The 12,610-nt window shown below is 35.1% G+C and overlaps 1 protein-coding gene across 3 annotated transcripts in view; it reads left to right on the forward strand.

Moving 5' to 3' along the window:
- The window catches only part of LOC138336718 (uncharacterized), a 52,825-nt gene that overhangs the window by 17,110 nt on the left and 23,105 nt on the right, over positions 1 to 12,610 (forward strand). Inside the window, exon 1 of one of the 3 annotated variants that reach the window (XM_069286269.1) lies at positions 1,627 to 2,338. The exons of 1 other annotated variant lie outside the window; for it this stretch is intronic. The gene's annotated coding sequence lies outside the window, so the exon portion shown is untranslated. Of the gene's footprint in view, positions 1 to 1,626; positions 2,339 to 10,011; positions 10,034 to 12,610 lie in introns of those variants that run through there. One more of the 3 variants, XM_069286270.1, reaches the window with a different exon arrangement.

Consider the following 12,610-nt stretch of genomic DNA (forward strand, 5'->3'; position numbering starts at 1 on the left):
ATTATGAAATAGTACGTACTGACCTCGCCTTCTACATTATATTATGTATGTCCAAGAGTAAGGCGTCGTTATGACAAGAATAAAAAAGAAATACAAAACATCAGTTTTGAGATACCAAAACGAAGTGAATGAAGTACGATTAACCGCCGATAAGACTCTCGTGTAGAGATTGTGACGTCATACTTTGATTTATTGACGTCACAATCTCTGGAATTCTGATCGACGGTTAACTGTACTATACTCATAGAGAAATTTGAGATGTTCTTTGTTGTTATATAATTGTATATTTTACCTATAGATGTGTTGATCAGTTTAAAATCTACCCTAAGGCATTGTGGTCTTATTTTTGTGGAGTGACCACCAATTACATATACGATGTAGTATTCACATGTCAAAGTGTTTATAATCTTCCTTGAGGCAATGGTGTCATTGATAAGCTTAAGTAGATATATTTTATATCAAACTGTCGATATATTGTCAAGTCGTTTAATTGTGATAATATCTTTATGCTATTAATCTTGATTACATCCGGGTATACCTATTGGACAATGGTCATTTTATTATAAAAACCCATGCCTGATTTATGAACATCAGTTGGATTTCCAACCTTCAAGGCGGTCACTACGGATATTTCTTGGATTACCAAATAGTGAACTGTGTGTGAACATTATTCCAATTCTGAACTTTTATAAGGTGGATCGCCATCTACGGACAACTAATTCGGTGTCTACATATTGGATTACCAATACGAGTGAACTTTCATTTTATTTCTATGTAATGTGCCACATATGTTTGATATATGAAAAAGAAATACAATACAAGAGAAAAGCAAATTCCACCTGAATTCTTCGTTTTGTGTCCTGCAATTTATATACTCATTACCAACGGTCCGAACCGAACCTGAAAACAACACTGATTGACGGTTAACTGTACTATACTCACGTCGATTTGGAATCTTGAACTTCAGGTGTTGTATTTACATATTATGTGCTTAATATAATACAAAATACTATTTTGTTAGTGACAACATTAGCAGTAATATACTTCAATTTCTCTCAATGTCACTTGCAGGTGTTACATTCGACAACAGTTTGTTTGTTTAGGATATGATACTCATACCAGCTGTTGGTTAATGCTGCGTTCAAGCACGTATTATTGATAGTTTACAATATCAAATGCTTCAAATATTAATCAAATAGACCAAGCGAAGCTTGGTGCAGATATTAACTACTTAAGTATTCCAATATCAGTTAGTTTGTAATTCGTAATGTATCACGATTCCATGTTTGTAGAGATCCAAAACTTTTCCTTTTATTTCTAAAGGTGAAGCCCTTTTAAAGAAAAAAAAAACAAATGTTACGGGACAAATAAATAATAAAGAATATATGTATAGATGTATAACGGATTTTACAAGTGGCCCCTGGTACCGCGATAAATTGACGTAGGAACATATGGTCAGGGTGATTAATTGGGTAAACACCGGACCATCAGGTGGTAAACTAATTGTTGTCGACACAACACGGCGGGGTACCGTGTACTCAAACCATTGGTCTGCACGTACATTTCACATGCAGAAGTATATACACAGATCGAAAGTGTATCGGAGTCTGCTTCACGGCCAGAACTCTCGCTTACACGAGCAGACGTACACTAGAGATATACCAGATCGCTCCATGCTTCGTTAGGAGTCGCCCAGCCATGTTATTGTACAATTACGTTTTGTGAGTTTACACAGCTTTGTTTTATTCAATTTACAAACATTTATACACAAGAGAAAGCTATTTTGGCTCCGGGGGTAATGAAGTTACAAATGAATCAAGGGAATGTTTTTCTCGAGTATTTGTGAATCTTGAGGCACGTTTCTTCGTTACTGCCGCTTGAACTGTCCATTGCATCTTATACCACAAATCAATTTATTGCAAGAAGTCCATACACAGCTGCCGTGTTTACCATGGGAATCGATAGTCTTGATGGCTGATTATTGACTTCGGGAAAACTAAGCCCTCTATCACTGCTCACTTACATCATAACTCTAGATCCTGGTCAATATTTCCTAAAATCTGTCATAATTACCCTTTTGGTAAACGGAAAGATTAACATCAGCGCGCGTCGATACAATCTCGATTGTCGATTTTTCCTAGTCAGTTGAAGCGACAGTTGTGTAAATAGGGCTGGTTGGAGTGGACCTGTATCATTAGCTAGCAGAGGTTATCTTGGTCTACAGACTGTGGACAGTTAGTATTGGACATCTGTTTGAGAGAGGATACAGTTGTTCACCAGTGTGATTTTTAAATTGTTTTCCCATTCGATACCTCTCGGATAGATCTACGTTATGCAGGTATGTTGTGACATATATATATATATAATTTGTAAGTGCACCATGCCAAGAAATCTAACATATTCGTTTGACCATTTTTCGTTTCTTTTAAATGGCTGCCTCAGATATAAAATGTGATTTTCATTGTTGTTTCTGCTATTTTCTGCTAATTCTACTTCAAAAATAACAGAACGCTTGTTAATCTGTCATCCATCCTGAAATGTAATTCATTTGTATATCAGATCAAACACCATGTGATATGATTCAGAAATGCAGTTAAATAAAGTTCAATTCCGTTTAGGACATGGTTCATGCACACATTAATTGAATGCAGTAACCATTATTCCATATCCTGTAGGGTAAGCAAACCATCAGAACCAACTGTTTGACGTTGTTGCTTGTACATTAAACAACCTAGGAATAGTGTAAAATGTGCATTTATGTTTTGTTTGTATAACAGAAGAATATGATAAAGATGTTTTGAAATTGATGATTAGCAAATTATCATTGCTTGTCACTGGCATATTTAAGTTATGTATCCCCAAATATCATAAACTTATGTTATTTCATTAATTATATTGCCGTCATCACAAGTTCCTAGTTGAAGAGGTCATGAGACAAGTCTATTTATTATCTCCTCAGATCGAGTTGATATTCCGAGTATTTTATACCGACGTGTTTAGTTCAACCTTAAAGATAGCTTACTTTGAAACCTCTTGTCTTGATGCAAAAAGTATTATAAACAAAGTTTCAACTGGCCAGAACGAAATGCTTTATATAAAGATATAGGGGGAGTCGCTAAATAATTGCATTCGTGATTGATTTTTTAGTGAAGTATTTTTCGAGCTGTTCTGTGATCCAACGGGTTGATATCGGACAAATGTTCATTAGCCTAATGAATCCTACTGAGTGAACTAACGGTAGATTTATCTATGTCTCATTTTACCTGTTGTTGACGATATTGGCGCGACGCCCACCTGGGAATGTGGTGAAACTGATAACGACATAATTCATACGGGAATCGAGTAATTTTGTAGCAAAACAATGAACTGGAATTTTGAGCCTGGGGGCTTCGGAGTTATTTATTTTAGTAATTTATTTGATTATTATATCTTACTTCTGTGTGAAAATACTGGCAGATTCCTATCATGAGTCACTGTTCTAATTGATAAAGGATTCCAATGGAAAATGCCTGTATTTATGTTTACGGGAACATTTTAGAAATTGAAATATCATTAGTGAAGGACGATTATCAATCCTGTAATATACACTAAACTTGATTGCGTTTGGTATCAGCATGCTGAAGTAAAGATGTATCTATAAAAAGGCATTATGACGTGATAATTTTTTTATAGATTTCAATGAAACATATTACGGTTCTAGAATGAAGATTTCCTGCGCCATGTTATACTAAATAGGTAAGGGACACTGTGTTAGCATTTATTTTATTGTTAAACAGGTCATGAAGAAGGAAGCACTGTGCCGTACAATATTTCATAGTCTAGGTTTTAATGTCGATCGCCTAATACTGTTTACTCGTGGGCGAATTCCCAAAGGTTCGGATAATGTTTTGCCTCTACAAATACAATTATAGGGAGTCTTGTCACCTAGTGCTTTATTTTCTCAGTGTCTATTGCATTAAAAGAAGAATTTCCCGCCATCTCGTCACATCATTAACGAAACGGGATTAAGTTAATGATCGATGTTCGATACATTTGTTAGTTAACCGTATCTCGATACCAGGAATTTGTAACTCTAAAACGTAATCTATTTAGTTTCTTTTTAAAAGTTCTTACTAATTACATAATGTTTATTGAAGTTCCCACAGCTTCCGTGGGTGATTAAGCTTGTTTATAAATCGATAGCTCATTAACGGTAAGGGAAATCTAATAAACTTGGAGAACGCACACCAACTTTCGATCACGACATCCACAAGCCATGCTATAAAACTGTCATGCTCCAATCTCTTGAATCTGACCTATATTCCTATCAGCCTAAAGATGGCCACAATTCAGATGAAATATGTATTGCTGATATTTGGCAGTTAGCGGATTGTTATATGATGATCATACAGTGAAATAAATGATGCTGGTTTATTTGATTGATTTCTTGGAAAGGATATTCTTTATAATATATTGAAATAAATGATGCTGTATTCGAAAAGTTGTCAACATCACGCTCTGAACAAAAACACATAGACATAACGGCTGCCGTAATGCCAGATATTCTTTAACCAAATCATTACAACATGAATCTTTTATAATCCAGGGGTTACTATCACTATCGTTATCCGGATATAATGACAGCGAACCAATGGAATTTATCGAGGATGTAAAACAACCTGGGAACAGAATGGTCAGAATTGTTTATAGTGGCAGTTTTATGAATTCTAGTCCAGGTTGAACTGTTCAATCACCTTAGCAACAATCACAGCAACAACTTCTCTTGAAAAAAAGAAAAAAGAAAATCAATTCCCATATTTGCATTCCGATGATTAAGTATATTTTCATGTTTACATATAACAAATGAATGCTGAAAAAATAACTTCTATTATAAGATGTTAAACGTTGGGATAAACAGAAGTTCATGATTATGATGAAGAGCCAGTCTTGTATTGCGTTCATGCACCCATGGCCAGCAGTTCTTGACTTCGCTCGTTATGAAGCGAGTTAACTCATTCGTGAAATTGGGAGCTCGTCATTATTAACTAGAATGGATTCACATCAAATGGAATCTGTTTTACGGATTTCGAAGGTCTGACTATCTTATCTGACGCACGCCCGAGTATCAGTGGGATATCAGAGATTTTACATTATATACAATTAAATGGTCGTGTTGGTAGTGATTGTAACGACACGGTGGTGTCTGATCCAATCAAAGTCTAAGTGGGGAACAGCTAGACGTGGTGGGCCGATGTGCTACATGGATGGGGGTATCTAAGAACATGTTACTCCTTTATCTGATTCTAGTTTATGATATATCAGGTTTTCAATTAGACAGGAAAAACTCAGATGTTTTCCCTTTGTACTCTAAGATGTTATCCTTTTTAGGAATATTCCTTTTTTGTAAAACAAATAAACAAAATAATAACAACAAATTAAAAAGTACTGAATTATAGAAATCGCATTGTTTTCGTATTCGACTTACAAGAATCGTACTTCAAGAGATGGTATTTCATTGCACAAATACTTAATAACTTGCATCGTCCACTTACGTGGTCTATCGTATCCTGATGCCGGTTCTCATTAGTAGCCGAATCATTGTAACATGTGACCTATGAACAGCAGTGTTCAATTTCGGCGACTCACGTGTCACCGTTCTATCGCTTGTCAGAGTGATGACTCGTAGGTTTCCGACGATATGCACATCAACGAGGTTACAGATGCATTTCTAAAATGATTCCCTTTATATCTATCCCATGCATTTGTTTTGAACATACGGGGGATCTATTTTGTCTGTGTCTGCGTCATACTTCATTCAAACCTTGGAAATTATGTCGTTCGCTCTTAAACCTACAGACTGTTTCTTACCCGGAAGTATGCAAAGGTTAATATTTAGTTAGAATAATAAAGAAAACAAATAATTCATCGCTATAATATTCAAACGTGTTATGATTCCATTATGTCGTGATTTCAGACTTTATTGAATATAACAACCGTTTTAAACTTGATTATTTCAAGAAAGGGAAGATATTTGGAATTTGAACCCTCAAATGCTCTCCTACATAGGTCTAGACCGCATCGTTTTTTCCATCAGTCATTTTAACACTAGCTTTCTCCACACTGTTCTACAAATGTAATTCTGTTTGAACACGACTACTTTGGTGTTGATGGCTATCAGACAGTGAAATTGTTTTATCGAGGGTCATAGACACCCTCACTGCTACTTATACATCCACGTGGTATAAAGATTACCGTAGCTGTCAGTTATCGCCCCGGATTGGAGATAAACTTGTATCTGTCGTCTGCGATACCCAGATATGTTTCCCAACAGCTATGGGTTTGTTTTGACTTACCCATTACTTACAATAACTAGAGACCGATCGTCTTGTCAGATGACGTGGGGATTTTATGGAGATTCGTGTCAAGATAACTTATAATTATCTTAATATTTAGTGGCAATTGTTACACAATAAATGTAACGTATTTATGTAAAGTTTGGATATAATATCAAGACCATAAAGTTGTTTGCAAACTATGGGCAATATAACGTATGTGACCTTGTTGTTACTATGCAATAGATATACACACCTAATTGGGCTGTTCAATATCGAAACTTCAGTTCAACTAATATTACTTTAAAACATCAGAATTCATATCGCTGAATTATCGATGGGAAAGCATTACATAATTTAAAACTAAAAAAATCAAAATTAGCTTTTGTATTGATTTCCTATCTTAAATTATCATTTCCAAACATAAGGATTGTTCATGAAACTGGGCCCAAAACGAAATTAAATTCAAAAGATGATGCTACTTATATATCAGACATATCAGAAAGTCAGTGGACGGCTCGGCTACTATCGAAACAATAGAACCTCTCGTAATGGTGCTGTTACTGCAGAAAAAACACATGTTTTTCGTGTTATTACAAAATTATTTCGTGCTAAACTGATGGACAAAGGTTTACTTTATTAAACACAGTATAGTTACCATACCATCAGAGACACTACGATATTAGCCTCTTTGCCAAATATTAACCAATCAGGGGCGTTTTCATGGTTTACACCTCAGACAGGAAGTATCCTAGAATCGTATACTTCCGGTCTTTTCTAGCACGGTCCAGTAAAACATGACTCTCTCATTTAGGTCATTTAATCGGGGATCATCATCTTCTTTGTACTTCCGGTTAAAACAAATTTGAACCACTGTATGATCTAATCGTATTTAGATAATCGTGAATTGTAAATAAATGCGTGGAACTGTGCTATTTGTATAGCCTGATTGCATTTATTAACAACGAATGCAGAAACTCAATCATCCTTGAGGGCGTGGTTCCATATATAATATTCAGTTTTTACAGCATGATTGAAGCGCATAAACTTGGGTCTTCATCTTGAAATACAATGATGTTTTTGCATTTCCTATAAAAATGAAGCAGTTTGTTCTTGAAAATACCTGTAATTTAATTAGCGTTGGATGAAAACCACTTCGTTATCGGAAGACGGTTTGGTGTTTGGGTAAGAATCATACAATGGGGCTATTGTAAATACAAACAGATGTCTATTGACGCCAGCTATAAATCACTTTGCATGGATTCCGTAAAAGACGGTTATCTGTTTAGCCGAGCTGCGCATGATAGTCGATTATGCATTATATATTGTGAATATTTTTAATTTTGATACGTTGAGTGGTTATTGCTGTTTACAAAGACTTTCTTCTTTATAATGGTATGTCAAGTCCTAGATTAATGTATGGCAGTGGCGTCAGAATGGAACAGAACCGTTAAAGGTACCATTCCTAATATACTGACGTGGTATTACTTATCTTCCAGGAGAAACATGCAATGATATTTCAATGAAATATAAGGTGCAAATTCAAAACATCTATGATAAGATATGATGCATATAACTTAAGGTAGTTACATAAACGCGTATACGTATACACATCTGTGTATGTAAAGTGTAACAATAACAGTTATCTTGTTGGTCAGCGGAAGATGAAGGAAAACCCTTGACTCGATTGGGCTAAATGCACAGAAAGCAATTAAAACAATTTCGCCCTTTTCCATATCTGATTTAAACGCATATCTTCGTTATACAGTACTGTGCGTTATTCTACCCAGAACCAAGATAACACAACAAGTCATTATGACCGTTGCATAAACCAATCAGATTGCAGCTTACGTTTTAGTGTAGTTGTCATTGTATACGTTGTATTATAGGTGCGATGTAAAGGTTGATAATTTATCGTAGATAGTTCTGGATGTCTGGATAATCCCATAGTAAGTTAATCTTGGAGGTCATCCGTAAATGACCTTTCAAATCATCGCCAAATCTTCATCAACGTAATTCAAATCATTGTATTATGCAGATCTGTATTTCCGTAATTCGTTCTTCTCTTTTCCAATCGTTACAACTATACTATGAGTTAGACCAGACTGCAGACCAGACTGGTGTGGAATCAACAAACAAAATGTGTTAGCTATTTCACTTGTCAGTTTAATGCACAGTTGTAACTGGGAAGTTTTTCTTCTGTTGAAAAATTTAACACAGTACACTCCTAAACAAAGGTTTATCCTTGAAACCGAAGCTTCAAAACACTAAGGACGCTATCCTGATAATTGTTTTTGTTTTAAATAATGAAGTACCTTCTCAGTTTGTTTTGGTATTGCAGATAAATGTAGAATGAATTCTACCTCCAGTTTTCTGTTCCACTTCCTTTTCTCAGTTTGCAAGTATGTGCTAAACGTAACCATTGCGCACCCGTCTCAGCTAATCGAAAACGACAGTATCTAGTCGCACCCTATTCTGTTCTAATTACTCCAGTTTCCTAAAGCACTCGTACATGTTTAACCCATTATCAAGTAAAAACCTAAACTAGATACGGAAAACTGTTGAGTTATGCAAACCTTTATTGTCAATTTAAATTAATACACCGATACTCGGTTTATCCAGATGTCTCTTGCAAATGAGATGAGATACTTGCAAACAAGATTAGCACCGCTGACTATGTAAGTGCATAGACTAGATTATAGATAGTAAATACTTTACAGGAGAGATATGTCTCTGTAAATGTTGCCCAAACCTTGAGTCTTACAATAAGATCCATGTTATACCTAAGATCTCCTTTGCAATATTTACAAGATTCCAGCACTACCAATTATTGAACACTAAGATAAGCTGATGTTCCTTAGTTTCATATGTAAAAGGCTATTAGTAATCTCGCATGAATCTAAATTCGGTAACTCTTTTTAACAATTTATGCCTTAATTGCCGGCCGTTTACATTTAGCCGTAGCTACAGGCAACAGAAGATGTACATGTAGAAGTTGGCTAGTCCTGAGGCCAACTATCATGCTACCTCACCCAGTACACCTTAACTCACCTGTAAACTCACCTATGTACGCCCTGTAATTTACAGTGATTGTTCATGTATGGCGACCAAATTGCTTTAATCAATATGATTTGTCAATTATGTTATTACTCTAATAATAGTCTCAAAAGTGCTATTGAAGAGAAACGAAAGCGGGTTTTGCCTGGCGAATCGATGACCGAACAGCGTCCGTACCTAACATGCTATATTGATTTTGGCGCTTGAGTGTTGACATGGCGCCCGTTACCTCACCGCGGCAGGGTGCTTGATAGAGCCATTTTATCTCTTTCACAAAGATACACAAGAACAAATATTGGCTCCATCGATAAAAAACTTGACACAAGAATTGGAAACCAGACATATATAATAGTGTATTGGATCGGGTCACTTTAAGAATCAATTGTACTAGACTTGAAACTAGGATCACGGCAATTGGGTGTATAGAACGTATTGCTAATCCTTCTCAAGTGCCATGGGCCCAAAGCTTTAGCAAGAAGGGCATCGATTAGAGAAAGGCGGTGAGATCAAAGAACATGCGTTCTAGATGTAAGGAGCAGATTCTGCGTCCAGTTAGTCTTTAAATTATTTCTTATATAGTGGTGTGTGAATTGATTTTACCTTCGTAACAAGCCGCTGGTCGGTCTCAGTATAAGCTGGGAATCGTTCAAGACGTTCTGCTGTAGGTAAGTATAATGATATCTAGAGATGATATCTAGAGATTATCAGAGACATATAATATCTACGGTTGTTGTACAGGTATATCATAGGACTGTTACTATGTTCCTATGTTTCTATATAAATTGAATTAACCTAAATTTTGCGTTCAAAGTTATTGTAGTATGTGTAAATAAAATCGAGAAAGTTGTATCGACGTGTTTCTCTCGACACCTCGAAAGTGTTTCACTACTGACACCACAATGCTGTTTAATAAGCATGGCAAAATTGTCCATTACGTTCTTTTTTATGTAAATATTATCATTCATTAGTGAAGATATATTACCCAATGTGGTTAGTGAACCGATACAATTTTTTAGTTATTTTGGCCGAACTATAAGTTTATATAATTTATGTAAACGTAGCATGCATTTTCATTCCATATTCAATACATACAGTGAGCTCACACTTATGGATATATGAGATCGGAAAATAACTTTAAGATAAAAGTCATTTTCTAGAAAGTTATCGAAATAATTCATATATTGAAATGAGTTGAATTAGATGTGAATACTCGAGTATACTTTCGAATTATCTTAATGTTACATATATAAACAGTCACTCACGAAACGAAATGTTTGAAGAATCGAAGTTGAATATTAGGGTTTGTTAATCAATATACATGTACATGTGCATACTTATATGAAATATGTATGTTTTCATAACGCTTTCTACTGGTAGATTAGGGACACAGTAAACTTGTGTCTTAAATATAATGGAAAGGTCATAATACTATCTGAAATATCGCATATTTTTCACACAATAAGGGTTTTTCGCCCTTCTTATAATTCTGCCAAAACATCTTGTTCCACACAATGATAATATGAAACCATATCGGTAATTGGAGGTTTGTTACAAACGTGTCTCTTTTAGATCATACATCAGGCCTGAATGGGGAAAATATTCCTGTTGCGAAATGTTTAACATAATTTGTCTTTCCTTTCTTTCTGTCCGTCTTTCTAACATCATTTTCTTTCCTATATTAAAGCAGTATTTCTTGTCCTAGCTGTTGTAATGTGCTTGACCAGAAAGAAAGGCCACGATTCTTATTTATAATCAGATCAATGAGACGTATATTGTCCATAAGGAATTTTTTCATTGCAAATGACTTAAGGCTTCCTATTGTCGAGACATTTACGAATCTGCCGTCACTATAGAAACAGGAAATTAAAGCCAATATATGGCTTTTTGTTTTTGTAAGACGAGAGTCTCTTGTCGGAAGATAAGGTTTGGTTGGTCCAACAGTCCATCGGGTTCATGGTGTTGGTAGTCCATAGCTCAGGTAAAACACATAAACTCACGTATCCTCTCGTGCTGACGTTACCATGGGGACCAAGCTAATTGAATGACTAACAACGGGAGGTTCCGGGTCGTTAAGGTACAGCTCTGTAATATTCTGTAATGTAGGAATCCAAAATGGTCGATTGCTTTTGTTTCTTTGTGTGGCTTGATACTCGGTCTTCGATTTGGTGCTGAAGAAACGGAAGTACCGAGTGAAAAGGACAATCCCTGTAGTATTATGGGGTATTGGATGTTTTGAAGTATTAGGTATTATTGCATGAAAGAGAAATTGACCTGCGTCTTTTATGTTGTTGACGAGAAAAGCTTGATACTAGTATAAAGGGTTAAGATAAAGTGTTAGACACTGAACAAAATCATTTAATGGATGATGGAAATGGATTAAATTTCGTTCCGTTCTTTATTAATCTTAATACCATTCCCATATTATAATTAATCGTCATATATCCTACGGCATTAGAATAATTATTTAAAAAATACAAAGAAATAACAAAGTTCATGTACAAAATGTAAGTAAATTGAATGATTACACTAGTGAATGTTTTATATGTCAATACCTTATTTTGAAATACTTTTATAATTAGGTATTGAAAGGTATAGACCTTATAAAAATGCGTTTTCCGCGGAAAAGTTCTGATTAATCGCAATGATTTTCTCTATGTAACACGCAATAATCACACTCGTTCACTTTAATAAATGATTTTATCCACATCATTAGCCTTCCTATAAGGTATTCATTGTTTTCTTTGAAAGACTTGTTTCGGACAACACGTACGTGCACTTAAAGACATACACGTTGGTTGTGATTTCAGTTATGGCCGGTTTTTAGTTAAAAAACATATATCCAAATGTCTTAATTAGCCATTGGATCTAAAAATTACGTAATAATGCTTCAAGGGATGTTGTAATACTGTATTACTATTCATGTCAGTTATAACTTTAATAATTATGGTTGATTTGTTTATTAATTCCAAGATGCTACACAGCTGAGGAATAGTATTGTTCTCTATGAAAAAGAGAGTAGACGAATCTGTATGTTTCTTCAGTTACAAAAGTTACTTATATTACACCATTACTACCTTTGAAACGTTTCTTATTGTGCTTCAAGATAAAGTATCTACAAATAATGAATTGCGCCCCGCAAAAAGTCCATGGCACGATGCCCTATATGGAATAAAGTACTGAATATGCATCCCCCAAAACAGAACAATTTATTGTATATTATTTTTGTGTTGATTAAAGACACA

This window comes from Argopecten irradians, chromosome 12 (genome assembly GCF_041381155.1).
Source record: "Argopecten irradians isolate NY chromosome 12, Ai_NY, whole genome shotgun sequence".
NCBI lineage: Eukaryota > Metazoa > Mollusca > Bivalvia > Pectinida > Pectinidae > Argopecten > Argopecten irradians.